Here is a 26,562-nt window from a genome sequence, read left to right on the forward strand (position 1 = left end):
GAATACTGGTTGAACTGTCAGAATCAGGCAGGCTTTTAAGAAAATGAGTTTTGACATTCTTTTCCTTAAGACGATCCCTTGTTTCTCGGTCACTGCTTTCTGACTTGAAGATTTCTTAAGGTAGCCCAGCGTTTGTTCCCAGATTGTCAACCAGGTGGCAGCAGTGCCACGTCGGAGTAGCTCCCATACCCCTTCCCTGACATCAAGTGTTAATGCACTTGACCAATCAGTGCTAAGATGATGGGAGGTAATTGGGTAATTGTATTTTACTGATCACAAGCAGAGAAGGGGGGGCAGGGGGGAGGAGGAGAAGGAGAAGAAGAGGAGGAAGAAGAAGAAGAAGAAGAAGAAGAAAGGGGGGGCGGGGAGAGAGAGAGAGAGAGAACGGAAGGGGAGAAGCAGGAGTGTAGCCAGAAAGACTGGCCCTGGGACATTTGCAAATCCTAGGGTGCCACTGAAAGGTGGGGAGTAAGAGAAAGCCAGAGCGACAGAAAAGCGGAGCTACTCCCAGCAGCAACAGCATCTGTCAGGAACTGGATATATACATACATGCGTACGTACATGCACACACAGGGAGAATTCGAGCTGAAGCTAATGGGAGGGAGGAAGGGTTTCGGCTGTGCAAAGGGCTATGCATTTCAGGGATGAAACTAAAAACTGAAGGAAGCGGTTGTGCTCCTGGGAATGTGTCATCTTGGAAGGGAGGCAGGAAGGAAGAAAAGGGAGAAGATAACTGGCATGTGGAAAAAGATGGGAGACTAACTCGCTGCTGTGCAGAAGGGAAATCCAACTTGTAGATCTGAAATACACCAGGCTAAGCTTGGAAATGAGATCAGACCTGCACTGAAATAAAGAAAAGGAGGAAAAGGGAGGCAGAGACTGGAAAGCTTTTATTCTTCTTCCTTTCTCTCATTCCCTCTCCCTCCTCAAAGAAGAAACAGAAGTTTATCCGTCTTGGTGCTGCTGGATCTGTATAGCTGCTGGACAAAAGGAGAGGAAGCTGAAATGAAAAGCAAAGGGTGCTTGTGAAATTTACAGCTAAGAGGACAAATCACGCCTCGCTGGGCTTCTTTTGTGCCCCATTGGGGGAGTTTTAACATCAGAGAGATTTTTGAGAAGTGTGGGGGCCAAAGGGGAGAGTGGGCGTTAAAAATACCCGTCCCAAGTGTTTAAAAAAATAACAAGGGGATGGATTTATTCTTGACAGCTGGTGGGAACCTTGAATTTTTCTCTACTCCCTCCCTCCTTCATTCCATTTAATGTGAGATTATGAAAATGCAGAGGAGTTGGAGGGAAGGCAAAAGGATATAACGTGGAGTTTGAAGCGAGGAGAGGATGCTGATGCTGTGGATTGCTGGCTTCTTGCTGAAATCAAAAATCCAATTGCGCACTGGGTTGTGATTGGAAATCTAATCAGATCTTTGGAGAGGGGAGAGAGAGACTAAAACTTTATTGTTTTGACAGACACAAATAAAAATTTAAATGCAAAAGGAGATTCTTTTGTAAAGGAGTGAGGAGGATAGAGGAAAAGAAGAATGGGAATCCCTGTTCTAATGTGGAGACACACAGATTGGATAATTGATAGTGCAGCAAAGAAGGGGGAAGAAGAAAATTGCCTGGCAAGACCTGGATCTTAACAATCACAACAAAATTACATTAAAAGAATACAGATGGAGGGTTGCTTAAAAAGAAATACAGCCATTTCTGTTCTCCAGAGAAAAAACAAATAGTGAGCAATGGAGAGCAGTACATCCAGAGAGGCAGAAAATCTCAGAAAAAGGAAACTAGGGAAAGGATCCACAGTGGAATGAAAAGTTTCAGAAAGGAGAAGGACCATTCATCATCTGCGAGGATTTTTTGTTTTTTTCCTCTTATTTTAAACTACTCTTCTCTGGTGAAGGCAAACATCAACATTACCACTACAGAAAAGTTGAAAGCCACAGAGAAAATAAAGGACAGAGAAGAAGAAAGGAAAATTGCTGGAGGGGGAGAGTTCAGCAATGGGTTGGATTGGCACCTGTATGGACTGAAATTGCTGGGAAATTACAGTTGGATAACCTTTATTTTTATTTCCTTTCTTGTTTTTAAATTTGATTTGGTTGCTGAAATGAAATAGTTTTCTAACCCCTCCCCCACGCTGGTTTTTCATAACCACTTGGATTTCCGCCTGGATAGTCTTTGAGGATACAGTAAGTACACTTTCTATTTTATTATTTTTTGGAAAAGGAAATATGTCCCATTGCCTCTCTTCTTTCTTAACCCTCTTTTCTTGGTCTTTTCCCCCACGTGAACAAAGAATCTGGCTGGATTTTGATAATGGCTGGAGAGGGGTGATTGCGAAGGGAGAAGGGAAGGAATGAGGACAGAACTGAATTCTCACAGTAGCTCAAATGTTCCTGTTAGTAAAATTCTAGGCTTGGTAGGATGTTGCAGATGCCTGCCTCTGTGGTTCTGAGGTGTTTGTAAATGTTCACTAGCAAAGAAATCTTTTGAGAAAGCCCCTGCAGTGAGTGGGGGGTGCTGCCTGATTGCCCAGTCTGTACAAATGGATGCAAGTTGCATAGAATTGGATGCATGGAGGAGGTTTATTTATTTATTTGTTTAGTAAGTGTTTAAAATAGAGAAATGCTCTGATTTGAATGCTGGCATCTAGTCTGACATTGCAGATGAATATGGTCTGTTAAGAGGAAAATTTAATAATCAAGCAGGGAGGTGAAGGATGGCTTTTGGCGGGAGCTGGGGGCAGGTAGGACAAGGGGTTTTAATGGATTTTGAAGAGGCAACTCTGAGAGAAATGGCATGTTTTACACTCATTGCTAAGAAAAAACAGTAACAGGCAGAGAGAGGACATTCTTCTATTGAAGGGGAGTTTAGGAAACTGCTGTACAAGCCACCAGTGTCCTCCAGATCTCCTAGGAAATTCTTTGTGATTTTGTGGTGAATCCTTCAGGCTCCCCTAGGACTTTCATGGCAGTTGAAAGCAATTTACTTTGATTGACAAGCAATGAGAGGATACTGTGTTGTTAGGAGGTTTTTGTTATTATGCTGATAATGAAAATAATTAAAATGTGGCTTGTAGATGGTGGGGTTCACAGATTAGCAATGATGTGTAACAGACCAGTAAATGTCTCTCCCTTTCTGGAGGAATGTGGTGTGGGGGTGTGGAATAAAGGGAGGATAACATGGTGTTTGAAATAGAAGTCCTTGTTTTCCTGTGAGGAAGAGTGCCACTTCCGTCCCCTCTCCTGGTATGACTGCTTTGCTTGTAGATAGGGAGTTTTCTTTCTCTTTCTTCCCCTTCTCTCCTCCCTCACCTCTGTATTCCTCAACCTTGGCCTTCATATGTAGAGGCTAAAGCTGGAAGTATTAGGCCCAAACTGGTGGAGAAGGAGAGAAACAGCTAATTAAATGAGGCATTGAGCAGATATGTATATTTTTTGGCAGGCAAGGTGCAAAACTAGCTTTGCCACTTGCTTTACTTTTCTCTAGCTGCAATATTCTGGAGGAGGGGAGAGAAGGCAGGGATGGGAGAGGTGTTGGTAGAGCTGGATTTTAACATTCTTTTCTGCCAGCATTTCCCTCTTCACAAGCTTCCTGCATGAAACAACGCAAACCAGAGCTCTAACTTCCCTGGATAAATACATAAATAAATATTAGCATCTTCTTTTTTTCTCCCTTTCTCCATTCACTCACATCACCACTGTTACTTTATGTAAACATCCTGAATCTTTTGGCATAATGGAAATGAGACCTTCTGCCTCTCACATGTGTCCCATGCACTTCTGTTTGGAGGTCATGCTGCTTAAACATTAGCTACTTCTAAAGCATTAAGATTTAGGGTGCAGTCCTGCTCCTAACGAAATCTCTGGGAGTTTTTGTTTCACCACCTGAACAAATCAGACCCTTTGTGCTGTTGTGTTTAGAAAAAGAAGGAAGCATGCACAGCAAAAATTGTTCCTTCCAGCTCCAATTACTCTCATCTTTCTCAGTATAGCTAAATCAGTTTGGTATGAAGTGCTTTAGCCTCATTTATTTCTCTGGGCACATTTCCTGGTGGGACACTAAGTGGTTAATAACTTTGCCAGCATCTGAAAATAAGCACAAAACTCTCTTCTCCATTCCTTCATGTATCATTATAAGTCTGTGCCCAATTGTGGGCTACACTTACATCAGCAGTTGCAGTAATAGAGCAGCTAAATCTATGTTAAGCTGCTGCTCAGTAATTACTGAAGGAAAAAGAAGCTGGCTAAGGAAAAGGCATCTCCAAGCTTTTCCCTGGACTGCTGTCAACTGAACATATAAACAGAATATTTGATAGAGCAACTCCAGGTTTTGACAAAAGAAATCTGCCACAGGTGCCTCATTCATTTTGTACAATAACTAGCAGGAGGATTTTCCTGATGCAATAAGGAAGCACTGGGAAAATTTAGCCACCAGTTTGGGCTGAAATAGGCAAACCTTGTCAATGTTAAAAAGCTAGGGATGCGTGTCTGCTTCTAGAGAGGCAACAGTTTCACACTTCAGTGAATCATTCACTTAATACAGTCGCCGAAAGACAGATGGAACAACCCAGAGTTTAACTCATTCAATCTCAGACTGGGAACGAGTATAGAATTTCTCAACATTTGAGCTGGGGCTTATCCAGAGCCCAAAGGGCTGATCATAACATAAATGGCCAAAAGTGTCAATCCAAACATCCAGCTAAATGACAACAACAAATCTCCACAAGGAGAGGCAAGAGCTGGCTGTCTCTGCTACTTCCCTCGCATGTGCCTGAGCACAGGTGTATCATTCAGCAGCATATGCTGGTCTTGTGGGCTGTCTCTTCTTCAAACCATGGACAATCCGTTTGGTAATGACCCCAGGCAGCTGGGATTTTGGCACTGTACAAGGAACCATTATGTGTATATTTAGGCACCAAATGCTTGTACAGAAGGAAAGAGAAAGCTATATTGGAGGGTCCTACTGTATTTGTTCTTATTGTTCTCTGGAAGGTCAGATATCATGCATCTCAAACTTCAGGTATTCTTGGCAAACTGTAGGCTAGCAATGCAAGGGGGTAGCTAGTCCATGTCTTTCACGTCAGGAATGATTTGTACTAATGTAGAATAGGAGCAGGTTCAGTTTGCTGGAGCAGCAAATTTTGTGTCACAGTATCTCCCAGCTTGATAGCACTGACAAGTGAAAAATGGACTTTCAGATTGGTTGAGACCCAAGAAAGAGTGCTCTAGATGTGAGCCATCTGTGAGCAATTTTGTGGGACTGAAGGAAAAGAAAGGGGTTCCCAAGGTGCTGCTGTGACTTCCTACATATAGGACTTAAAATTTTTTGCCTGTGGCCTAACAAACTGTCTCCCATTTGACATGAAGATTCTTGCTATAGCAATATGAAAGACTTTGAAGGGGGCTCAGGACAGGATTTTAGCACATTTTGAGAGATCTTGGTACTGGTGAAAACTCACAAGCCAAGCTGTTCAAGAGTGAAGTTACAATATATTCACTGAAGGAGTGCACTGTGCACAGCAGCAGTGTGCGAGAGCCTCCATCTCAGTCTTGCCAGTGCGCCTTCACTTCTGCTTAGAGATATCCCTTTTTTTCTGATTGCTAGTAAGGGAATGAGGAGAGAGAGAAGGGTGTTGGAATTAGTGCTACTTGCAGTCTGGGAGGAAAATTACTCTGAAGAAGTGCAGTTAGCCCCCCACCAAGTCGTTTCTAGAGTAGTCAAGCTGACAGGACTTTGGGCTAGGGTGCAAAGCAGGGCCCCCATTAGCAGGGGCCTTCCTTCTGCATCCCCATCTATCCTTTTACCAGCTGCTCTATGAAAATCATAATGAAAACCAAGCCTCCTTCAGTTATAAAGTGCTACCCTGCAGGACAACCCAGATGAGAATGCCTTAATAATAGCAGAAGCCAGAGTGGTCTGGAGGGCAGCCTTACAGCATGCTCAAGTCCAGCAGCATGGGCAAGGAGCTCCCCTTAGAAATGATCCTGTCTTCACTTCCTGTAATGGCAGAAGACTTTGGGTCTTGGCTTGTGACATCTTGGAGTGGTTAATTTAATTACGTTGTTCAGAAAAGAGGGGTGCCTGCTATTTAGCTGTATTATCGCAGTAATTTTTTCTCTTGGGGGATAGGAATGGGGATGCAAGAAGGGAAACGAGTGTGCTACTGGTGTGTTTTAATTGCAGATTCACAAGCTGCAGCATGTGGAAGTGAATTAACACATAGTTCATGGTAGGGGGCCTGGATACTTTGCTATCTGTTAGAGGAAAAGGCAAAAATCAGACGCTTGTGCATGCACACAATAAAAGAGAATCAGGATTTACATTTGGTATCCAAGGAAGCAAGAGCAGAATCCTGCAGGGCTTTCTGTTCATTGTTTAAATGTTGCCATAGCAATATCTCAGGGCACAAGTTACATGTTTTCCACTTCTGGAGTTGAGCTTTTCTTCCCTCTCTTTCTCTGTTTTTCTCTCTCTTGAGATACGCAACAACCAGGAGTATCTCCACAGAACTTTGCACAACAACAGGAGAAGGTTTTTGAAGGCTGTGTTATCTGTTCACATATGTCTGTTTGTATGTTCTTCCCTGTCATTTGCTAATACTTTGGAAAGCCAACTAGGAGGAAATTTTTGGATAGAAGTGGAGTGTGAGGCTCTTGTTGTTAGGACATCAAGCAAATTACAATATTTTGCGTAGTGGTGATATGTTAATTGGATAGCTGCAGGCAAGCAAAGTGTAGCAGTCACTGACAATTAGAAACAACAATGAACTTCCCAGAACTGAATATATTCCTTGGGTAGATTAAAATGCATTTCAGGTATATACCAGAGCTGCTGTAAATTTAAATACTAATACCACTGTAAGAACTCTTGAAATTCCATTTTCACAGTGCTGAGACAAGATTTACCCTTGCTGCTTGTGAAAGGGAGAGAGAGGCAGCAACAGACCACTGAATAAAATCTCCCATAGTATTTGCTGCAGAGCTTGTACTTGTTATGTCAGGACTGTGGGGGAGCAATATAACCAGGAAACCACGAGAATTTAAAAGGAAACCAACCCACCCTCAAAAAAAGCAAAAATCTCCTGCAACAATGGTTTCACATGCAACTAGATAAAGCTTACTCAGAAGTATCACAACAAGATAAGTTAAATGAATGAGATTTTGTCTGCAAACCAGCGGCAATTCAGAGCATTTAGTAATGATCTTTGTGTTTGAGGGATCTCTCTTCAGTTATTTGACAGCTATGGGATCCATACAGTCCTGTGCATTAAAATAATCCTCAGAAATATAGATGTGGTTTCCATTCATGTTTATATGAATGGTATAGTATGAATTGACTTCTGGAACACCTAGGAGTTGGTGGTTTTCCTTCACTACACGTGTAAGAGTGTTTGCGCTGAGGGTCAGACCTAATCCTGAAAGCCAGTGATAGTAATTTTGAAAAAAAAAAAAAAAGTATTAGTGTATTTTAGATCTCTAGCACATTTTATTTTTGCTTACACACCTTTCTTCACTTTCATGTCAATAATGTCTTCACTCACATGGCATGTGAGTGAAGCCGAGCACATAAAGAGCCTGTTTATTGATGAGGGGAGTGCAGCATGAGTAATAACAGTACAGGCTTCCTCACACTGTTTATCATTGTACCTCTGTTACGATCCTAAGCAAAAATTGCCTTAAGACCTTAAGCAGGCACCAATTCTGTTCATGTACATTGAACTTTCCCCAGCATCTTTGAGATGGCAAAAAAAGTGGTTAGCTGTGATGGGGACGGGAGGTAGCATGCTTCCCATGCATTGTACTACTGCCCGCTCCTCAAATTACTGAAGCCCATCAGATTCCATTGACTTGACTGGAATTTGAAGTAGGGTCCTAGGGATGAAAGTTTCATCATTATAGGGTCTTCGTCAGCTGTAGACCAATAATTTACTTTCTTTTTAATCTCTAAACCCAACTATTAGTGGGCAGGTGGAAGAGGCTGGAATGACAGTCTCTCTGTAAACTGGTATAAGTGAGATTTCTGTCTTGCAGAGAAATAGTTAAAAGGTTTGTTTTGATTTTTATTCACTAATGCCCATTTTCTTGTTCTAATGCAGCACTGCAACGCGTATGAGCTAGTCGGTTCTGTGGTAACTCTTCCATGCAACCAGTTTCATTGCTTTTACATTTCTTCCCCTTCTCATCTGTCATTGTGCAAAGATAAATGCAGTTCTGCTCCCACTGATCTCACTTGGAGCTTTAGTAATTACTTCAGCAGGATTGATCCTGCTTTGGTTTGTTTTTGTTTTTGGTTTTTTTCCTTCTCCTAAATGAAGTACAAAACCTGGTTTAGTTCCAGAAATAAACAGTAGGATAAGTATTTCTATTTACAGACATAAAAAGGTGATCCAAATACCATTTTGAATTAATGTGCCATAAACTTCTAAATTTCTAAATCTTCCATATTCCCTTTGCAGTACCTGATGATATTTCAGGTATTAATGCTTCTTTTTCATCAGTGTATAATGTAATAATTGATGGATTAATAAAGTAATCTGGGCCTTGTTGCTGCCACAGCAAAAACTCAATCTATATTAACAAAACCAGATATTTTGTAAAATGTCATATTTTAGGGCTGAATTCTCAGTCACGGCTAGGAGAATTTGGTGATGCTGTCGTCTCTGTGCATTGACTATTCACATCGGTAAGTGGATATTGTGACATTTTATAACTAGTTTACAAAAAAAAAGTTATAGTTTACTTTTTAAAGGCTACAGAAGAGGATCTACAAGGACAGAAAAGGGTTAAGCTAAGGAACCATAGTTTTCCCTCCCTCAGTGCATGCAAGTTTCAAATGAAGTGTGCAAAAATGTATTAAATTCCATGAGCTTTGCTAAAGGGCATACGTGTTGTGTTAAGGGTTTTTTTTTTTACTTAGCTGTTTGGTTTTACAATAATTTTCTCTGCCAGTACTCTATTTGTGAGCCCTTATTGGACAGGCAGGTTCTTCTACAAGTAGTTATATATTATTTTTCCAGAGGCAAGCTTTTTATATTTGTTACATCATTTAAAGAGCTGAGGTTCATTTTTGTTAGGGTTGTTGATGACACAGCTACTAAAGGGGAAGGATGGTGACCCCATTAGCCTTTCAGGCTGCTCATATGCAGTGCACAGTCTGCTACTTCAGTAAGAGTTTTATTGTATTTAACGCCCATGTGAATTTTGACTGTATATGGTGCAGAGAATTAAAACCATAATGGATTTCTCTTTTGAACTGGAATGAGGTTGAAAAAACTCACCTTCAGTGAATGTTCATGTTGATATCCCTCTTTCTGTAATGTGCATTTCACTGAGTAGTCTGGTACTGAAAATTGAGTTATATACATTAAGTAAAAGCCTGGAGGTATCTGTTAAAGATGACTAAATCAAACCATAGCAGAGGACGATTTAGTCCTTAAGTAACTTTCCATAACATGTGGAAAAATAATTGTATTTTTAATGGGAAATTTCAGGTTTGGGGATATGTATGAAAATCCCATGCAGCAGTAATAGAATGTCATTAAGAGTTGTAGAGAAATATAGATAATAATTTCCTATCACAAAAGGTATTGTATCTGATTTCAGGCATTGTCTAGATAAGCTTTTTTTGTGGCAAAGAAAGATTAAGTTGATGATTACCTATAGCAAATGGAAGATAAAACGCAGCCAATGATGCTGCTTCAGAAAGACATATCTTCTAAACCTGAGGAAAATTATGAGAAAAATTGATTGAAGAGAACATATAAACAGAAGGCTGTGAATATAAACTGGACAGTTTCTAGGAATATATTGTTTTGCCAGACGAAAACCTAAATCATAAGAGTTCACATTTGACTATAAGTCTGTCTGATACAAGGGAAAATGAGGACAAAATGTAGCATTTAAACCAAAATGAAAATAAACTAGTATATACTAGGTAAAAAAAGAGGAAAACAGATAACAACCTCTATTAAAATAAAGGTATAAAATTAGCACAGTTGATCTGATAGAAGTGTTGATGTTTGGTGGTGGGCTTAGGATATACCAGAAGTGGGGAACTATTACTGTACATATTGATGCTTTTATTGGAGACATACTATGAAAAGTTACTGGCAGTAATGATTCAGAACTGACAGGATTATTCAACTAATATTTCTATTCTGTATCTGGAAAAATCATGATTAAAAATTTTTATCATGAAAAGTAAAAGCAAGTGAAAGGATATTGGAAAACATCTATTAGGTGTACATTAGATCAACAGTACTGTTATTCTTTTCCCAAAGGGTAATCCAGAGTATATGTCTAGAAAACATTCCAATGATACAAGGGTGATGAACTTGTGGTGATCATTGACCATTTAGTCCAACATAAATTTTAGGCAGAAATCCAGAAAATCCAACGCAGGATTCAGCTGATACAGAATTAAGGCAGGGGAAATGTTTAATGGCAATAGTATGGTATTATGGGAAGTATTTTCTATCAAGCAAACAATCTGACTCTTTCATGATACCGCAGGGTTGGTAGATATAAGTTACCATGAAAATATAGTGCATTTAAACTTTGAACCACATGCATGGGATACTTAAGTAGCTTAGAAGTACTGGTCAGATATTCAAAACTAAGTATTGTGGGGAAATATGTTTGAATGGATTATAAAGGTATTGTAACTCTTTTTACAACATTTGTACCAATGATCTAGACAGATCATTGACAGAAAATTACGCTTAGCATAAGTGTGGGGCCTCCAGCTGGCAAAATGACCTAGATAACAAAGGCTGTTAGGATGGGAATATGAGTGTAAACTGTGTAAGATAAGTGAGTTAACTGCGAAAATGTTTGCCCAAACGGATAATGGTGAAGAGGAGAATTTAAACAAAAAGCACCAAAAAACTTATGAAACAAAGCTTGGGAAAAAGGATAAAAGAAGCATGAAACTTTTTAAGTGTGAGTGGCTGGGCAGGTGAGAGAAACAGAGCAAAAAAACTTGTTTAACACTGACAGATGTTGCTCCATTTCATTGCAACCTTTGGCTTGGTCTGACCAAGCTGCCTCTGCACTGGATACTGTGAGGAGCCAGCATTCAGCTAGTGGGGTGATCACACAGGGTGAAACAAGCAGGGACCCACATTTTGTGAGTGCATGAGCAAACTGTGAGTGCTTTCTTCCCAGCCTGGGCATTAGCAGATAGCATGGGACCACACAGAGTTGGAACACCCATGTCTCAAAAGGAGGAGTTAGCAAGTAGGGGAGCCTGCACTCCCAGAACTGGAGATGTGCTTGTCACCCACGTCATCTGTGAGGATACCTGAATGGTATTACTTTGGGGGATCAATTATATAGGGGTGTTTAGAAGTTTTTAGGTGTTTATTGTCATTTTGTAAGTATCTAGTATTGTGGTTAATCTGTTGTATTGCTGATCCTGAGCTGGCAGTGAGTGCCAGTTAATTAAATGTTGTTGGTTATAGTGATGTGATTTAAATCACATGAATTGAGAAATTTTTCTTAGCGACTGTATTGGCAGCATGGTAGATAGGATAGGCATGCAGAGTGATTTTGGATCCAAAATCTTATGTATAAGAAGGACAGATTCTGAAGGTATATCCTGTATGAGGGACATTCATCTGTAAATGATTTTCAGACTTGCTTTTAAGGTCATAGCAGGCGAGAGATTCCACATGAGCTCCCGCAATGATAGCATTAAAAAGGCTATGTCATACCACTGGATAAATAAACAGAGAAATAGAGTAGTGATTTTAACAACGTCAATGGGAAAACTGGAATGCTGTTTACATTTAAATTTGTCCACATTTTGAAAATTATGTTGAAAAGAAAGAAGAGACACAAGAATACTCAGTGCTGAAAAAAAAAAGAAAAATTCAGTGCTCAGATTTTACTCTATTGATTAAGAAACTTGAGAACTGTTGATTAGTGTGGGGGAAAATAGGTGTTTAAATGTTTTCTAATATAGCAAATAAAATTCTAAGAAGCAGCAATAGTTGGAAGCTGAAGTCTCATAAATTCAGATTAGAAATTAAGGGTAGATTCTTAATGGTGAAAATAATTCATGATTTTTAAAATTGCTTGGAGAAGTGGCATTTCCCTGTGTCTTCAAGTCCATGTACACAGATTGGATATTTGCGTGGAAGGCTGTTGTAGTGATGTACGCATTATTGTGTTTTGTATATTGTGATACTCAGAAGGGCAGATGGTTCTGAGGTCCCTGTACCCTCAGCCTGTGATTCTGCATGTAGAATGAATGTACCCTGGCATTCATAACCAAGCTTCCAATCTCATCATCAACAAGCCCGTCTAGCTTGCAATGCATGAACACCCCAAAGAATTTCACTACCCAGTCGATCGTTTCCTCTCTGCTGAGTTTGTTAGCAGAAGGCCCAAGAAGTTTCTGGGTGATCTGCTTCTCTGTGGCACTCTGACTCAATCTCAGTACCTCAGACTTCTATCTGGTTAGTTGGAAAAACATCTTTTGAAATCTGTTAATTTGTCAAATCTGAAGTGTTTTATAAAGGTTAATTTTGAAGGCTGTCCTGAGGGTGGAAAAAATACTCACTGTGCATATTTACTCATCCACTCAGCAGCCCATCCACTAACTTATTTGTGTGATCAAGCTTCTACCTACCTTCGTAGTGGAGAGATTTGCAAGCTTTGAGTGTTGTGCTTCTGAAACACTGGCTTATCAGCAACCTGGGCCTCCAGCCTGAAATGTCCATTTGTTTAAGCTGAAACAGGAGTTCAACACCTAAATCAAAACCAGCCAAAAGGTATTGTCTAAGAGCTTTTTTCTAGCTTAGGCTTCCAGATATGCATCCAGATATGAACTGTGATAGTTGGTCTTGGTGCCAGGCTTCTTTCCAAGCCTGAGATGGACTAAATATAGGGATGTCAAAGTTGGTATATCCTTCTCCCTGTTTCTCTCTGCTTATTGGCCACTAAACATTGCTCTGTCCACATTTTTTCTTGCTGTGAATGGCTGTTAAGCATTTTAGACTAAAATGTAGATTTCTGTCTTCATAAAATAACTCTGCTTATGGAGTTGATTTTTACATGTTTTCTTCTTTTGCTAATGTATGTACTTAGTTTGGGAAGACAGAGAAGAGGAAAGAATGAAGTTAGCTTGACTCTGCATCTCTGCTTAATAGCCTTTGGGTAGTGTAGGTTGCAATTATATGCAGTCACAGTGAGTTGTCTTCTCACATTTCTAGTTACTCTTCACCTGATTTCTTGGGCAGTTTGTTCTAAACTATTCTGAAAAAATTACTGATGGAAATCTAAAACAAAGATACATATTTTGTACTTACAGGTAAGGTTGGTGGTCACTTCCTCTGTTTAGTTTTGAGTTTCATAGTCCAAGTAAATTTTTTTGTGTAAACTGTGTTTCTTGCATTCAAGAGCCTTCCTGGAGTAGTGGACAATTTCATTGTTACAGCTGATGTAGTTAGCCTGAGAGGTCATGGCCTGTAAGAAAGTGTTCTCTGAGGTAGCAATGGGCTTTCCTTTGGAGGTTGCTGTCAGTTGCTATTCAATTGCTGTCAGCTACAAGCTGTTGACAGATTCTAAGGACTGGACATCTCAGGACATACTTCTTTCACCTTTTCTGAATACTCACCAAAACTGCAAGTCTTAAGAGATCTTGTCCTAATTAGCGCTTCCAGAGTGCATTCTCCACCTGTGATACTTCTGTTGTACCGGTGTGCAAGAGACATATTTTGAAGGGATGGGTTGTAACAATTATACTTTCTTTTTCATCTCTAAGCTTCTGTTACTTACTGCTCTCCACCCATGCTATATATATCAACTGCAGCTAATGAAAACAAAAAACAATGGTATATTCTTTGACACTAAATTTCATTGTCTCCCCATTACTGCTTAGGCTGTCACTGAGTAAGATAATAGGATGTATTCTTCTAGTAATGTGGCTTAATGAGACGCTGTTCAGAGTTACTGTGTCAGTGTATCCAGAGGAAAACTAAGACTTATTAGGCCTGATTCTCCTTGTGGCTTGTGTTGTCATTTATCACTGAGTGACATTGGAATTCAGACAATGCAAAATTGGAACTGTAGGATTTTTATGCTCTCCTAACAGAGGTGGAAATGGCTGTATACAAGATAGTGAGAACTTGAATCCTTTGCAGAGGGAGTCATGCTTTTGCAATACTGCAGGGACCACAGAAAAGGCTACTGACTTTTCAAATATTCCTAATTTCAGGAAGCTTAGGATGAGGTTAGAGACAAGGTTGTACTTCTGACCTTGCTATTTTATTCTATATTGTGCTCCTTTTTGCACCCTTTACTGTACCTGGGCTTTGGATAGATAATCTTACTTTTGCAGGGATTATAAAAATTAAGTGACCTCACATGCTTGCTTATGGGAGGAAACAATGTGGATGGCACAAGTATAACATGCTAACCTGCACTAAGCTTGCACTAAGAGCGCTGGCATAGTGGCTGCCTGTTAGGTTACATTATACAAAAGCAGTGTTAATACTGACTAAGAACATCTGTCTGGGTAGTCAGTACAGTAATAAACATTTTGAAAATTCATACCCTTCTTTAATCCTTGCTCTTTATTCCAGATGTATGTTCCAATTAGTGTGGTTATGGGTTTTTCAAGGAAGAAGGTTACATGTCCCTTGCTCTTCCCTTATGGCTTCCACAGAAGCCAGCAACTTCCCCAACTATTGAAATCCTACCAAAGTGATCATCTAGGATAGTTTTCTTGCACGTGCTTTATGCAGTTTCATTCCTTACATTTTAAATCAAATGAGAGATTAATTAAACATAGCTAAAATTTTGCATCATCATTCCATTAAGTTATTACAATTAGTGGCCATTTGGGAATTGGAAGAACAAGGCCTAAGTCTAGTAAATACTGTCTGGGATGGTCCCTTTCTCATTTCTCTCTCCCAGCCCCTTCCCAGATTCCCTTGTCAGAGGTTCATGTAACCACTTCTGAAACCATTGACGTACTGTGGGACCAGCCAAGTGATTACAGAGGCCACATGGATTCAGTTTGCTTACTATGAAAACTAAATTTGGTTGGGCTGCTCCTCACTCCTTGAATAGAGTTCCTTTGGAAGTTGTCTATTAATAGTTCGTCCCCTCCCAGTGGCAGCAGAGTTCAGAAGCTCTTTTTCTCGTGCAGAGCTTCTAAAGAACCCTTTGGTGCTAGAGGTGTCTTGAAGACTTGGACTATGATTGAATGATCATGACAATTGGGAGAGGTGTCTGAGGACTGGAGGAAAGCTAACAGGTGCCTGTTTCTAAGCATTTCTCTAGCTCTTTTTAATGAAAAGTTTAAAAACTTGCAAGATACATTGTGTTCTTGCCAGTTTTTCCATGCAGATGAAGCTATGGACCAGAATGAAGCCTCACTGAAACTAAAGCAAATTCTAAATTGAACAAAAAAAATGTACTAAAGGAGCTGCCGGATTAATTTCATTGGTATGAGTTGAACTACTTCCACTACTGAAGCTATGTGTTCATGTAAGTGTAGGTATGTGTGTTTAAGAGGGTAGATTGCCCTTGAAAGTTTTAGAGCACATTTGGCCTTATGACATATTAAAGTGATGATTCTTTGAACAGGTGGTTGGATTATAGAAAAATAGCAGGGAAATATATTTTTTATATGTTTAGGAAAATGCCTGCTTCCTTATATCTCTCTGTGTAGGAGGGAGACAGAAATCTCCACACATTAGTCATGTAGATCTCAGAAGAATTATAACATTGACTATATGGCAGCTGAGTAAAAAAGTAACTGCTTTGAGAAAGATTTAAGAATGAATAAGGTTTGGGTTTTTTTCAAAACAAGTAATGAAAATATCCTCCACCCCCCAAAAGCAAGAAAAAATATCACATCTTGTATCACATCATTCCCCCTCTACCATTTCAAATGATACCTTTTAAGGGGAAAATGCAATTAGGAGAGACATTTAAATATATTAGAATGGACAAGCTTGTGTATCCTAGTGGTCACGACTAGAGATTCCTTGACTGTGATCTTTGTATAGTCTCTGACTCATTGTTCGAAACAAATAAGGCTCTATGTGCTCCATTTTTACCTCTCTGTAACTTAAATTATTTTTGCATATTGCAGACAGATCCTTCCTCAATTTATGCAACCAGGATGCTCTGTTTGTAAGAGTTCGGACATCAAAACCAGTTTAATATAATTTAGGAAGTGGGAGTAGGATTTAAGAAGAGGTATTGTGAACTTAGGCTTTCAGTAGTGTGAAAGGACCTTGAATAAAAGGCATTTTCTAAGCACAATTTTTATTGCAATCAGTATCACTATACATAAACCACAGTGTTTCAGTGCAGCATAAGAGATGAAAACAACCCACATCTTTTATCCTTAAATATTCCATTAGTGAAACAATTCCGGAGACATAGGTCAAAAAACTTCTTTCTTATCCTTCCATTTTTAAGAAAGGTTTTTCCTGATCTGCCAGCAGTTTTGTGATACCACTAACTATTTTATATTCAGACTGTTAGTGATTTTTTTTTCCTCCTGACCTATTTTACCTCAGGCATAAATTGAATTCAACAAACAAACAAACAAAATTGCCTTCCTTAAGGTTAAGCAAGATCACAAGCCTGCCAATTCTTACTCTTAAGAGTAAATACTTGTAAACATAAGCTTATTCAAATATTGCTTTGATATTCTAGCTCTAACCAAGTGAATATGGAGTATTCAAGTAAAACTTATTCAGGCTTTCTACATGTTTTACACTTACTCATTTATTTTAAATTTATATACTCGCATGATTGAAAAGCACGGTGCCCAAACTCTCTTTTCCCTGGACGCTGTGAAATTTTACCTACTCTGTCAATGTTGCAGTTGTTCACAAGCTTTAAAGCTATAAAGTTCTTTTTGTCATAATTCACAATTTCAGTTGCTTCCATTTGACTTCTTGATGTGTCAGTTTGTTGTGTGTTTAGTAGATGAACCACTTAAAACTGCTAGATGAAAGGTTTCCATAGTGTCCCATGAATATATAGATTTCCTTTCTTCCTTGAACCCAGGGCACTGACTTCTTTACTTTGTCTTAATTGAAGGTTAGGACCAATTCAGTGTCAAAGATCTGGACAGCTAATTGCCAAGTATAATATATATATGCAAGTGGCTGTAAGAATTTTGGCTGTTAAGGACTAGGACCTGATGCAGCTAACCCTAACTTTTGTGGAAGGTGTTTAGTCATGACAATACTTGCTTGCTTCTCTCATGTTGGATTTGCTTATCTAGTCATTGCAAACTTGTATGGAAAGGCAGAAAGTCAGCAACTGAGATTATGTATTGTTTTTGAACAGTAATGAATTCTCCAATATCCAATCACCACCTTTCAACCTACCCTCTATTTAGGAGACACTCATCCCTTCCCTCTGCAAAAGAGCAGATAGAGATCCTGGGAGAGTATGTGGACTTTGAAATATGACTCAGAGGTCAAGAGGTTCAGAGTCTCAGGAGGAGAGTGAAATTCACAGCTAAGGACAATATACTGTGACCAACCTGCCCCTAGAAACCTCCCAGCACAGCCAAAGGGCTTGATGATGTCTCGATTTCTCAGACTGTCAGTTGCCGTGAGTTTGCAAAGGAAGCCATGTTTCCTACTGAATTAGAAATACTTTGAATAAAAACGCTTTATTTGAGAAAGGCTTAACAAGAGCAGATTTTTGGCTGAATTTAAGGCTCCTATCAGTTTCCAGTGTTACTGTTCCTATACATGAATCACTGCTTATAAATCGCAAATTCAGTAAAATTCAATTCAGTTAGATGTCTGGTATGGTAGGGGAAAAATGTAGTTCCAGGTTTGGTTTTTTTTTTCTTTTTCTTAGAGCTGTCTGTGGAGGTAACAACACAATTAAGACACCTAAATCGATATCACCAGCGTACTTGCCTTTTCTTGGCACATTAGGTATCTTTTAAGAATTGTGTTTAACATAGAGTCTTTGTCTTTTTGTTTTGAAAGGTGCTTTGAATAGCTTTGGCAGATTGCTTAATTATTTATTCATCTCATAATTTTTCAGTTTGTTATTCCTTCCCCCCCAGCATTACTTCATCTTCTTTTAAGATTTTATATTAATTATAAAATTTTATATTAATTTTTATTAGAAGTTCACATTAATTCAGATTTTCTTATCAAAGCTTTGTGCATTGCTTAAATTCCATGTTGCCGGAGTGATAAGGATAGAAGTTATATATAAGTACCTCAACAGTTAATGAACCATGTAAAGGAGAAGTTGTCCACATGTTCAGAATTCATTTCTCACATTGGAGGCAGAAGATAGTCTTGGTGAATTTTGCAACAGGCTACTCCCACGGGGTCATATTTTATTAAACTGAGTAAATTGGATGAGTCAGAGTCATGACTGTCTAGGAATTTAAAGAAAATAATTGACACTGTCTCTCAAACATACTGTATTTTTCTTTATTTTTGTGGTGGGTGTTAGGTTGACATGTCTGTATAAACTCCAGTTGATGAAGAGAACAAGATGATACTCTTTTTTGCATTTTGCTTTGGTTTGAATTCCATAAAGCAGATCTGCTTCAGACATGACTTTCCTACACCATATACTCCGTTCCTTTACTTTTCATCCAAAAATCCCTGACAGTGCTCATCAGTTTTTCAAATCCATCTAATCTGCCTTTTCTGTAATAACAGATTTGTTCCACTATTATGGTAATAGTGTATGTGCAACACTGGACTGAAAGTAGAAAGCTAAAGGACTGCTTTGAATTTTAGCATGGCAGGTTTCCCTCCACCTTCTGAGTCCATAAATGAAAATAATCATGCTGCAATGCCAAGAAATTAGTACCCGACCACAACTCCAGAAGGCTGTGAAAACAGAGCATTGCATAACTGTGATTCCACTGAATGGTATCATGATGACTAAAATTATCTAACATGGTGTTGCCTTTTTGTTCATATCTGGCAGGAATCAGGCTATTTCACCATGTTACACAATATGTTTTCTAAATATGGGTGAAAAACTAGAACAATCTTCAGAATAAGTATTGCCTAAATACAACAGAAGTGATTGGAAAATGCTGGCCCTAGTAAGTGATACATTCTTGCATTGAAACATGATCAGCATATCAGCCTTTAGAAGGAAGTAAGCTCCTGTTACCAGATGGAAAATAAATTAAATTGAACATTTCTCATCCCTCAAAAAGTTGGTGCCAGGGTAGAAATGTATACATATTTTAAAAATCCTAATCTGCAATGTTTTGAAAGAGCTGAAATTAAAAAATTACTATTAAAATGTAAATTTCCTTTTAAAGATCATTGTATTTTGCCTCATGCTACTGATAAACTTACCCAGTGTAAGTTTCCTAGTCAGTTTCACTTTTCTTTAATAAATGTGAATGAGATGTGAGTGAATGAGAGGCAGTTGTTATGCACCATGACTAAAAGCAAAAAGTGATGGTCCAGGTTCAATTCTCTTCAGAGAACAAGGGTACACAGGATTAGTGCCTTGGGACAAAGAATCCTCAATTTAAATTTTATGGACTTTGTTTTTCAAGTGTCTTTATTGCCAGTATTCCAGAAGGCATGGAATTAGCTACCACTATTATCTGTGATAGCAGAGGGTATAAACTGAAGTTCTCAAACTTCAGTTCTTTGGGTAAGACAATTAAACCTATACCTGAACACATTTGTTTGCATACATAGTCTGCCTTTGTGAAAGAATCTCAATAGCTGCAGTTCTCATGGACTTCAGCTTCTGGAACACCTTTAAAAATGTTCATTCCTAACATAAAGTAAATCATGTATTTCATCAGACCTGTCTTTCAAGTAAAAAAGGATTGGTGTAGTTTGGTTTTACATTGGCTTTTTCAAACATTGTGTTGCTAGATTATATGCCAGTGTGCTTGAATAGATGAATGATCACTTTGCAGTCCTATGGTACAGGCTATGCAAACACTTATTAAATAGAACTAATAAATGTAGTTTATCTTAACTGTGCAATTGCCTTTATTGCTAGATCAAATCTATATATACACAACACACATACCCTACTCCAGTCCCGCTGTGTAAGAATATATTAGTGATGTGCACAGCATTCCCATGATGTGCTTTATCTTTATTGCTTACCTGATTCTTTTACAAAATCTACTTCAATTTTGCTGTGATCAGAGTATTACGGAGAACATAGATAGTAAATCACTCACGGTGTTAGTAACTCTCTGCTTTGCACTGAGCAAAATATAACACCATTTAATATCAAATGTGCAATCAAGAAACAGCTGGGTTTCTTTTGCAGTGTCCCAGAGCTGGCCAAGAAAGGTAAATTCAAAGTCATTGAGTAATTGTCCTCATTGCTTATAAGGATGCGTTAGATCTTAAGTCCAAATGGAGAGCTGTGATACATTAAAAGAACCATTTCCCCCTTTCCTCCCTCATCCTCCAAATGCATTTAATATAGTGTTCGTTCTTGGAAAAAGTTGTCATTTTCTGTAATTTTTTTTTCCACAGCTTCTACTACTGTTCTGAGTGGTTGTACAAATAAAGTTGACTGAAGGAGTTCAGACTCATTAAGATCCAGTAACCCAGAGATACTAATGTTAAACGGTGCTCTTTTCCTAAAAGGCAAATATTTCATGCCTGCTTCTGTGTAAGGGAGTATAAGTGCAGCAAAATTTAGTACTGCTGTTACATGTATTGTCAATATTATATATGATTATTTGGCTAGAAACCTGTTGTTAATTAAAAACAAATGGAGTTACAAACAAAAAACACTTAAACTAATGGTAACTCACTTAAAATAACAGTAGCTTAGATATATCTATAAAAGAAAAAAGTATATAAAAAGTATAATTAATTCCTGACCATAAAATTCATACCCATATGAATAACCCAGCCTGAAAATTCAAATTATTTTATTGTGCATGACTTCACAATAGAGATGGGAGTAAATTAAAAGCTAGACTGAACAGTAGGGGAAGGAATATCCAAGAAGAATCCCAGGAAGGGAACTGATTTAGTTACAGTTCCAACTCAGACAATTCCTTGATCCATAAGGAAAGCAATTTATTGCAATTTGTTCATCTCACTACTTTCTTTACACAAGCCTTTCTCAGCTTACTTTTGTGTTTGGAAGCAGTGTTAAGACTCTTTCTTCTATTCACTTCTTTTATCATCCTTACTGAAAAGGAAATACCTAGAGACTCCATGATCTTGATACGAGCTGCAGGAGTCAGGATGCTTTACTGGATCAGGAGTAGGTCTCTCTGCTGTGCAGGATTGAGCCATAGAAGAGAAATTCAAGCTGCTATAATAAGCCAAGTGCAAAATTGGATTATGAAGTCATTAGAGGCTGTAGTTGTTCAGCACCTTTTAGGCCCTTGGGAAAGATTATTAAACAAATGAAAATGGTTTTAGAAGTAAGTATTCTCTTCTTTCCATATAGTGATTATTATCTTTAACTTCTAATTATTGTGTATAATATTGGAGTGTATCACATAAAATTTAGTTTATGACACTTATAAAAGTAGATCTGTGCCTATGTAAGAGCATTAAACCATGATTTTTCCCCTCCTGTGTCTATTGCCGTAAGTTGGAAGTTTAGATAACAAAAAGCTTTTTTTTGCCTTTTTTCTGAGATTTTTGGACCTTTTTTCAAACCAGGGTGCCTAAAAAGACCCTTCAAACTACCTGAATTTGTTAACATTTCTAATTATTAATTTTTTGCATATTTTAAGTCATTAATTTATTTTATTGTGTATTTAAGAGAAAATATTTGTGAACATGTCTGTGCAAGTGTTTCTACTGTTATTACTTCATAGAATCAGGAAAATATTGTTTGGAAAGGACCATAGGAAATCATCAAGATTGCCTGAAGTGGGGCTATCACAAGCACTGCATCAAATTAGGCCTTGCTTTGTCTAGTTTAGTTGTAAAATCTTTCAAGATTTTCCACAGCCCCTCTTGCTCCTGTGCTGTATCACTCTTCTAACAGAGAAATTTTTTTCCTTATGCCTAGTCTTAAATACTATCCTGCAATTTTTGGCTGTTGCCCCTTTTTTGATCTATCACTCCTGAATAAAGCTTGCTGTGGTTATCTTTGTAAATTCCCTTAAATGACTGTAGGCTGCCAACAGAGCAGCACCCCTTAACCTCCTCTCTGCCAGACAAAACCAGCCCTACTCCCTCAGCCTCTCCTAGAAATGTGCTCTAGACCCTGACACTCTTGGTAGCCTTCCTCTGAGCCCTCTTCAGTTTCTGCACATCCTTCTTGAAATCTGGGGCCCAAAATTTGATCCAGTATTTTAGGTGCAGCCTCACAAGTGCCAGGTAGATAAGGACAATTAATAACTTCCCTTGATGTGCTGGCCATTGTGCTCCTAACAATCCAGTATGTGGTTTGGCAAACTTGCAGTAACAGTGGGCAACGCTCAGTGAAAGTGCCTGTGTTCAGTCTGGCATCCAGTCTGTCCTCCAGGTTTTTTCCCTCAGGACTGCTACTCAACCTGTCAGATCTCAGCCTGCATTGAGCCATGGTGGTTGCAGCCATTTGCGTGTGTTGAGCTTCAGGATATTTCTGTTGACTCAGTCCCTAAGTTTCTCAGAATCCTCTTCTTCCAGGAGATTAAATAGATAGTGGCATTTGAAGATATGGTTCTAGGTTTAGATTGCTTCTTTCTAGATTCAATAAATTAGACTTCATTACCCTTTTCACTAAAGAAAAAAATCTGTGATTTTTTAATATATGATTTTCTCTGTGTTCCTTAGTAGAATCACATAATTTCTCTGTTTTGTGGATGTATGTTGAAGATTACTGTAGTCAGTATTTTGATATGGCTGACCATTCCAATTGTAAGCATACTATCGATGGTAATTATTGTTGATACGTTTCAGCTGCTGGCAGGAATTGAGTGCCTAGGCCAAGGCACAAGACAAGCAGAAGGATCCAAGAGCCTCTGAGACAAGTTAGGCTAAACCATTTGGCACGAGTCAATTATTCACTTATCTCACAATACCTATCCCAAGAGGTGGTAAGGGTTATGTGAATTAGAAGGACAAGAAAACCACCAAATTCTACTCAGAGTAGACTGCCATATCTTATCCATTCTTTGCATCTTCAGGTAAAGTATGATTTCTATGTATTAATATGAGCTTTCACATTAGTTCTGTCTTGGTGCACTCAACACAAAATTCTCTCTTGTAGATGCGTCAGGTTTTGTTGTTGTATTAGGCATGGAAAATATCAGGAAAGATAACTGGCATCCCTAAAGATTAATGTATTCAAGCTTTGGGCTTGCAGTTTTTCAGAAATGCACTGGGCTGCACTGGAAGAAACCGCAGCAAAGTTTAACACACGACAGAATAGCTCATCTAGCCTGGTACATCAGAATGTATTTTTGAAATAGCCAGCGAATGCTTCTGCTTTGGTTTCAATGTCATTAGCAGGCGCTTGCTACAGCTAGACAATATTATTTGACTGTTTCTTCCTTCCGCCCCGAACAGAACAAATGTATAGATCAGAGCTGAATAAGATGTTTACTAATTTCTTGTCAAATTCTGTAACTAGTTTAAATTTTTAAAAAACATTTCTTCACATTTATCAGAAAGAAAGACAAATATTGTGGTTGGATTTTTTTTTCTGCTTGACATGACTTTTAACTTCAAAGTTTCCTTTCATTGTATTACAAATAAGCAAAACCAAACTATCAAATATCTGTAGAATTCAAACAAGATTAGTGTTTCGTGGGGACTAGCAATACTTCAGTAATATTCTGTGTAATGTTTTTTCCGAAACATAGTTCAGCACATATAGCTTTTCAGGGATATGCAGGTACATTTGATTCCAAGTACTTTTTGTAAGTTCTCCCCTCCAAAGTTCCTGCTCCATGCAGGTTCCTATGGCGCAAAGCGTCAGTCAGCAATGAGTTTGTAGCACTACACACTTTTTTTTACTTTCTTATTACCGTAAACCCTTTCTATCACTTCTTTCCCACACGTGTGCTATGCAGCTCAGCCCCAGATATGCAAAACCCCTGCTACTCCATTCTCAAGTATGTCTTGAGTGCAGTCTGTCAATTGTTGATTCCCCCCAGATTATGCAGCAATTAAGATGAATTTAGTAAATGTGTGTGTGAGAGAGGGTGAAATAGATAGGTTTAAATCATGCTTTCAGACTATCAATCAAAAATATTATTCTCCTGGAGTTGAAACAGGAGGGATGATAAGAGCTCCTGAGAATTTTAGAAAAAAGTGCTTAAATTATGCCTCGCATTTTATTGTGTGTACAGAAACAAACGTAAACAGATTTGCATCCTTTAAAAGATCCTGGTCTTATGCACCGAACACCATCAGGTTAGTTAAACAACTATGTTTTTATAAATATATTTCAGTTGCACAGACTCCACCAAAAGGCAGTAGAGGCTCTTAGATAAACCCCCACTTAACTATTTTATTACAGACCACAGGTAAAATGCAGGTTGGGCAAACTGAATAAAATGTGAAAATAATTTTTAATATTATTTGATTTCTCATTTCTTTCATTGGGACCAAAATCTTTGGTGTTTTGCTGAATGACAAGAAATTCCCATTTGTTAAGGTTGAGCATTGAGGGGACTGAGAGAAAGTGTCTTGTATTTCAGACGCTTGTTGCAAGAGACTCTGAAAGTAGATAATGATTTTTGTATTGGAAAAAAATTATAATATAAACATTTCTTAAGAGTGTCAAGGAGGATACCATTAGTGGAGAATTTCAATATTAGCAGCTATTGACAAAAATACAGTATTAGGATACAAGTGACTACCTTTGTATTTTCCCTCCTTTTGCCTTTGACATTTGAAAGTGTTTGAAAAAAATATATTAAAAATATCAATGTGACTAAAAAATCATAGAAATTCACCACACTTCCCCTTTAGCAGATACAAGGTATTTCAACAAAGATTTACAGATAACAGATATTTCTGGTATTTAAAATAGTTTCCCGGTAAAGGAAAAACTGTTTTAATTTTTTTGAAGCAAGGAGAGATAAATATTTATTTTCTTCTGTCATCAAAAGCTTTTGAATCCTACTTTCTAGACTTGTGTTAGCATTAAATCTCTCTTATAAAATGCTTGAAGGCTTGTAGGCTTGCTTTTTTTTTTGCCTACTTTGGAAGAGCCTTAGCCTACTCTTTGTGAATGAACTCTGTATGTGGATGTGGGGATGTGGTAAACAGTCACGGTACTTAGCATTTTCCCCAGCCCAACTCTTTCTTCATCCATTCATCTGGTTTTTTTAAGGTCACTGAAGTACTATTGTGATAGGTGACCTTAAAAAATCATGTGGCTACAGAAAGCTAAACCATAAAAAAGGAGTGTTGAAAGCAGTGTCCAGATGTTGCTTAAAGTAGGTTTTCAGATATAAAGAGTCAAATATGAAAACATTAGGGTAACCATAGTGGTTATACAAATACTTCCTTTAAAGCAGAAGGAAAAGGAAGGGAAATGAGGTCATGTCTATTTTGATAACCCTTTTAAAAAGAAGAGGAAGGGAGAATGGAGACAAAAGAAAGAGGTGTTAAAATGCGATGCTCCAGAATGACTAGAAGAAATAATCTTAAAGACAAAAAAAGGCAAATATAAATGATTTAACCTTCTGTGTGATCAGTATACAATTGTTTCTTGCTGTCTCATGCTTTGTCTACTCTGTTTTCAAATGTTCTCGCCTTACAGAATTATGTCCCTGTTGGACAGATTTCAGACTCATTAAATGTTTTGCTCTATTCAGCTTATTACTTTAATTTTATACTATTGTTATTTTCTTGGAGTTTCGTCCTCCCTGTACCATGCTAAATAAAGATTTTATTCCTCAACACCTGTCATCTTCAGATATTCATAAAATCTCATCTTTTTATTTAGCCATGTTAGACTAATCTGTCCCCCTAAAATAAGTTTTTCTTATCACTCTTTCATCTCTGAATATACTCTTTGGCATTATCATTTTGATTACAAGATTGCTAGACTTAGGGTGATTTTGCGCCCATGATTGCATCAGAGTCATGCAGAGTACATGGTGAAGATGATGGACTAGGTTAGTGCGACCTATCCTGGTAAAATTTCTTGGTCATCCAATATTGCTTTGAATCTAATATTCCTTCAGGGGCAAGAAATATACATGAGCAAGGCTGTGGTGACTGACAGTGTCTCCTCCTCGGAGACAATAATTTCTTGTCAGGGGAAAACAGCAGGGGCAAGGGACAGTCATTTGGTCTCCCTCTGCCCCGAAGGCAAAATTTGCTGAATTTGAGAGAAATTTCTGGTTTTGTCAATTACCTTTAAAACATTGTTCTACACAGTTTCTTCCCAGTGAGACTGCCATTAATGCAGCATAAATGAGATTGTGTATATCTGTATTAGGAATGCATATTTATTTTAAAGTTGGAAGTTATAAAGTTATTTAAAGCTTCAAACATACTTTATTTAATTTTGATTAATTTAAATGAAAAATAATGTAAGTAACAGCATAAGAAAACTTAGCAGTTCTATAGAATTCCTTTTATGAAATATTTCATATATGTTCACTAATTATGATTATACATCTCCTTAG

The 26,562-nt window shown here is 38.1% G+C and overlaps 1 protein-coding gene across 2 annotated transcripts in view; it reads left to right on the forward strand.

Annotated features, from left to right (window-relative positions):
* The first annotated feature begins 302 nt into the window (after positions 1-302).
* LRRC4C (leucine rich repeat containing 4C) overlaps positions 303-26,562 on the forward strand; it is a 101,460-nt gene continuing 75,200 nt past the window's right edge. Inside the window, exon 1 of one of the 2 annotated variants that reach the window (XM_075094318.1) lies at positions 303-2,189. The gene's annotated coding sequence lies outside the window, so the exon portion shown is untranslated. The remainder of the gene's footprint in view (positions 2,190-26,562) is intronic. The other variant, XM_075094317.1, reaches the window with a different exon arrangement.

This window comes from Phalacrocorax aristotelis, chromosome 5, assembly GCF_949628215.1.
Source record: "Phalacrocorax aristotelis chromosome 5, bGulAri2.1, whole genome shotgun sequence".
Lineage (NCBI taxonomy): Eukaryota > Metazoa > Chordata > Aves > Suliformes > Phalacrocoracidae > Phalacrocorax > Phalacrocorax aristotelis.